Source organism: Choristoneura fumiferana, chromosome 24 (assembly GCF_025370935.1).
Source record: "Choristoneura fumiferana chromosome 24, NRCan_CFum_1, whole genome shotgun sequence".
Lineage (NCBI taxonomy): Eukaryota > Metazoa > Arthropoda > Insecta > Lepidoptera > Tortricidae > Choristoneura > Choristoneura fumiferana.
In genome coordinates, this window is record NC_133495.1 from 14,855,522 (window position 1) to 14,861,901 (window position 6,380).

Below are 6,380 nucleotides of genomic sequence, written 5' to 3' on the forward strand. Positions count from 1 at the left end.
TCCGGTAGTAGAGATTCGTCAGCAACCTTTAAATCTTATTCTATGATATGAGTAGGGTGATTCCGTTCCATATTATGTGGAAGTAGGTTATATGAGCAATGCGGTGAAATTATGTATGACCTCAAAACTTCTTTTTGCAACACTGACTGTGGCTATTTCATCAAAAACGTACACGACGAATACAGGTCTAACTACATCTATTAAGTTTAATTTGATATTTCTCTTTTTTAATTTCGTAGGGTTAAACTAAATTCTGTTGAACCGGTTTTACGTTCTATCCTGTAATTTACTGAACGCAATAAAGCAATGAAGCATGCAATAAAGTTGCTACTTAAAATACTTACTTTTACCCACATTCGACCTTATGTAGCGAATCTAAAAGTAATAAGTTCATATTATGGTTTTATTTTTTAAAGTGATTTTCAACATTTTGTAACTGCAAGTGTCTCATCGAGGTCTCATCAAATAAAAAAAAACCGGCCAAGAGCGTGTCGTACACGCCCAGGATAGGGTTCCGTAGCCATTATGAAAAAAATCAATAAGTAATACTTTTCTAAGGATTTCGTATTGTGTACTGAATCTTCAAAGTTAAAGTATATTTTATACCTTAGGCTGCTATTTTCTCTTAAACTACTAATAATTCTCAAGCAATCTAAGCCTAAATTTTTCTTGTAAATTTAGTATATTCACTACCATTCTGATTTTTTTCAAAATGTTCCACCCAACAGTTTACATTTTAGAGGAGGGGAGGAACGCTCGATTTCAATGAAAATTTGCACTGAATGTTGAATATTTCGCAAACAGATGATCACTGAATAGAAAAATTGTCTTAGCAACCCCCCAATGGTTTTAAAAGACCTATCCTAGATAGGGTTAGTCGAGAAAAAAAACACCCCCACTTTACGTCTATGGGAGGTACCCTAAAAATATTATTTTACTTGTTTTTATTGTACCTACCACTTTGTCGGCGTGACTGATATGCATATTCATGTCAAATTACAGCTTTCTAGTACTAACGGTCTCTGAGCTTACCTGCGGACAGACAGACGGACAGACATGGCGAAACTATAAGGGTTCCTAGGTTAGTACGGAACCCTAAAAAATAAAGTAAATTAAATGAACTTTTTACAACAGATGTCCGATATTATTAATAGCAGCAACACTGCCTGGCGAAACGTCAAAGTGTCGCAATGACGCAAGCCGACTGACACACGGGAAAAATCCTTGAAGATCTTTACTCATCTTTCAAAATGGTGTTTCGTTCTCGCGGGTTTCCATCAAAATTAAATCAATTATTACAAAAATGAACTGTTAAACGTTAACCTTGCACGCAAACGGAGTTGCACGGTATAATTTAAATTAAAAGTGTGAATTCGCGACAACGTTCAGTTCTGCGGATGTGTTTTCAACTCGCTCTTTTAGATTCAGTTCGATCTGTGATGTTAGTGATTTGATTGTTATTTAAAAGCGTATTACGTAAGTATTTATCGTATATTTGTTGTTAAACATGAGTAATACTGGTTTAATTTCTAATTGGAACAGCTGAGTTCACCTTTGGTCGAAGTCTTTCGTTTTTATCGCGCTATAAAGCTACACCCCTTTTCGGGTGTGTAATGTCAATGTTTAACGATGAAATTGACAAAATAATTGTCTCAACAACCTTGTAACTACAGAAAGGATGTGGTTAGACTGGTTTCCGCATGACTTGAAGGTTGTCCACTCATTCAACTGCACTGCATGCTATCTATGAGTGCAAATAAATGAAGCCATATAGTATAAAATGATCTATTTTTTCCCCTCCAACGTAGTCTTGGCATTAGAAATATTTTGATACACAGATGTTTTATGGATATAGCAGGAAGTAAAGTATGAGCAGATGACTGTGTGTGCTATCTTTATGGGATTATGATTGAATTTGCAATAGCACTGCTGGTATTTAGTTTGAGAAGTTATGATGAGCTAATACACTTGAAATTTGCAAATGATGATTAAAAATAAATGAAGAGGTTTTTTCGTAAGTAATTTCCTAGCTTTTATTCAATTTAAGAGTTCTAGAATAATCCCAATTGGTTTTTAAAGTTGTTCTTTTTTGTTGGAGCTAAATTACATAAATATTATACTCATAAAAACAGATGTATTCAATTAAACAAAATTGTTTTTTTTCAAATGATAATATTAGTGTTGCCTTTTTTTTACTGACTTATTTTCAACACTTGCTTTTTTTCTTTTTCTATTATTTTTTTTTAAGGCTTTCGATGCACCTGTGTGACTATGCCAGCCTCATTGAAAGACTTGATGGCCACATTCATCAAACACTTCTATTGTGACTTCCGGATTATCTGGCTGCAAATGCTTGCTTTTAAATCTTATAGTGCAGTTTAGATTGCAAGTAAAATCATGCAAGTTGCATTACATAGCGCTGGATTGACCACTTCATAATATGTGTTTTATATTTTGCCAATGTCAATGTTAGTGATGGGTCGAATATTTGTTTTATATGTGGTATTCGGCATATTCGGCTGATTTATCGAATATTTGTATTCGGTTGAATGTTCAGCAAAGTGGTAAGTACTCAAATTTTTTAATGAATTAAGCCTGAATTTGAATTTATGTTTTTGTTGAAACTGTAGCTTTATTTAACAGCAGATAATCAAAATATGTGTAAGATCTTCATAATAAAATAATATGTTAATATAATCAATCAGGTCTTTATTGTGAGAAATTAAACAAGTTTTTTGTTTTATTAAATTGATTAAATTTTTTTTTTTTTTTTTTTTTTTGTTATGATCTGCAATCAGTGCAAACACTTTTAGCAGATTTGGTGCATGCTTCTCACATTCAGAGTGTGTCCCCCAGCGAGGACATATCTACTCATAATTCATTACATCATAGAATGTCTTTTCTTTTAAGGCGTTTGATGTAGCTAGTAACTGTTAGCTGTTGTGCAAGGGTATTGGGGTGGGTCTCAAGACGTCCCCTGTATCTAGTCTTAATGCTAGTGATTTCTTCTCTCACTGTGGGCATTTCCAGATGTTCATGGATCTCAGCATTAGTCACATACCAGGGAACCTTGCTGATTGTTCGGAGAATTACGTTCTGCATTCTCTGTATTCGCATGATGGAGGAGTTACAAGCACTACCCCACAGTTGAAGGCCGTACGTCCATACTGGTTTTAGGATCGTTTTGTATACTAGTAATTTATTGTCTATTGACAGTTTGCTGTTTCGGCCGAGCAACCACTGGAAGCATTTGTATTTAATATTTAGTTCATCTCGTTTCTTCATGATGTGCTCATTCCATGTCATACGCCTGTCCAGATGCAGACCAAGGTATCTGACAGAATTCTGATGTGGAAGGGTGGCATTTTCTAGTTTCACCGGGGGGCAATTTCCTTTACGTAGGGTGTAAGTAACCTGCACTGATTTCGAGGTACTAGCCTTGACCCGCCAGTTTCGAAGCCATTTAGTTGTCTCGTCGAGGCCTACCTGTAGGATTTTTGAGGCTATTATTGGGTCCTTGTTACTCGCCAGGATCGCGGTGTCGTCGGCAAATGTAGCTGTAGTTAAGGCATTCGAGCAGGGGAGGTCAGCTGTGAAGATTGTGTATAGCACTGGGCCCAACACTGATCCCTGGGGTACGCCAGCTTGTATTTCATGAAAAGTTGATGTGCTTTCACCTTCCTTGACCTGGAACAATCTACCCGAAAGGTAAGAACCAAGTATCAAAAAGTAGCTGTGTGGAAGGCAAGTTTTAATTTTACACAGCAGTCCCCTGTGCCAGACCTTATCAAAGGCCTGCTGTATATCCAAAAATACCGCAGAGCAGTATTCTTTTTCTTCCAAAGTCTTTCTTATCTTATCGCAGACTCTATGAACCTGTTCCACAGTGGAGTGTTTCTGTCTAAATCCAAATTGATGGCTGGGTATGACGTTTTCTGTTACAATAGGAAGTATTCGCCGAAGAAGGAGTTTTTCAAAAATTTTGGATAATATAGGGAGCAAGCTTATAGGTCTATATGATGTGACGTCACTAGGTGGTTTTCCATGTTTATAGGTCATTATTATTTGGGATACTTTCCATATTGCAGGAAAATGTTGAACTCTTAGTATCCCATTATATATTGTTGTGATGTAAGTTATTGCTTTTCTGGGTAGTTGTCTAATAATTTCTTTGGTTATTAGGTCAAAACCCGGCGCTTTTTTATCCTTTAGCTCCTTTATTACTCCCCACACTTCTCGTACTGACACAGGTTTTGGCGGTAGATCCATTTGGAAGTCCTGGTTTAGAGTTGTATCTACTTGGTCATCGAACTCGTCATCCAAAGAGTTGTTTGGATGGAATACTTTTGCTAGATGTTCGGCAAACAGGTCTGCTTTTTGCTGTGGTTTTCTCGCCCATCCTTCATCGCACCTCAAGGGTGGTTTAGCAGCCTGTGGTCTGTCAAAACCTTTGGTTATTTTCCATAGCGAATAGTTTGTAGACTCTGTTGCAGTTAGGTTTTCTAGCTTCTCTTGAAATGAGTTATCATGCCAGTTTCGTAATATTGACTTAAGATCTTCTCCAGCCCTGTTCAATTTAGCTTTATCCTCAGCAAGCCCACTTAAATGCCAAACTCTTCGAAGTCGTCTCTTTTCTAAAACAGCTCTTTTAATTTCTAGAGGATAGTTATATACTCCACCCTTGCCTCGGGTGTGGATTTCAGGAGTGCTTATCCAGCATGCTTCTTGTATAAGCGTCGTTATGTATTTAGCTGCTTCATCTACATCTTCAGGTGTTTTAAGAGCCATTTTCATATTTATGAATTCCTCAATGTGCTCCCGAAATGTGTTCCAGTCTGTATTTTTGTTACACAGCCTTATTGGTCTTGACACCTCTATAAGGTTGGTACTAACGGTCAAGAGCACCGGAGTGTGATCTGAAGAACTGTCATAACAAGACTCAGGTTTCATGTACAATCTTGTTAGACCTTTGACAATAAAGAAATCTATAAGGTCCGGCAACTTCTTTGTATCAGTTGGCCAATAAGTTGGTTCCCCCGTGGACAAGGCGCTTAATTTGTTTTTATCCATGCTAATTTTCAACTGTTTGCCTCTGACATTCGTCAATCTGGAGCCCCAGGAAGAATGTTTGGCATTCCAATCTCCGCCCACAATATAACGGTGTCCCAGAGTGTGAAAGAAGTCGGAGTACATTGACTCTGTAATTTTATGTTTAGGTGGGCAGTACACTGCTGACACATTGATGTCTCCAGTTTTATCATGAACGGTTATTGTTGTTGCCTGGATGTGCTCAGTTTCATAATTAGGCATTTGATGATGTTTAATCGATTTTTTTATAATGATGGCCGATCCCGCATGGCTTGTACCATCTGGGTGGTTTGTGATATAGCAACAGCAGCCTGGAACCCCTACTATGGAATTAGCCTTGCAGTGTGCTTCGGAGATAAGGAGAATGTCCAGTTTATGTTGGGACATGAACAGTTTCACTAAATGGTTATTAGAGGTAAGACCATTGATGTTCCAGGTCGCAACTCTTAGTGCAGTCATTTTGTCAGTTTATCGACAAGTTTAGCTATGAGGCTCATAAGAGTGCTCATTTGTTGGAGGATGATATCGAACTTTTCAGTCTGTTTCATAATTATTTGTTCTAGGGTCTTGTTATTTCGCCTATTAAATTACAATATTAAATTTTAGTTCGGTAAAAGTCTTGCAGAATATTTCGTATTTCGACATTACACACATGAAGAAGACTGTTGGTTTTATGAAATTTTGATCTTGGGGAGGAACAGACAGGAGACCACAAACAACATAGGACGGCACACAGGCAACAATGACGATTATTCCATGTTAGCCATAAAAAATTTGAAATGCCTGATAATTGACGAATTCTGAAGTTACTTAGCAGAGGTCCATGTCAATGAACTTACAACACTAACTGCCCTCTTAAAACAAAAGCGGTAAACATCTAAAAAAAAATCACTTGTGTTAACTTATACCATCTAATCAAAATGTCTTAGCCAGTCAATTGATATAAATAACTGAAGTAGTTCGGAAAAGTTGGATTTTTAACCTAATTTAATTCAAAGTCAAAGTCAAAAAGATCTTTTTTCATTTTAGGCTATAACAAGCACTTATGAATGTCAATAAAAAATCTACCACTGGATCGGAAAAATCTCACACATACATCACAAGTATCTAACAACTTTATTTTTACCACAGTAGGTTCGCTATTTGAAGGGATCGCTAATGCGGATCTGAGTTATTTCCATATATCCCTGTCCATGATATAATCATTTAACTTTATAATACGCCTTAGATATTAATGTCTTATCGACAATGGATCTGAATTTTGTAATCAGTTTCATTTGTAATATTTTTTG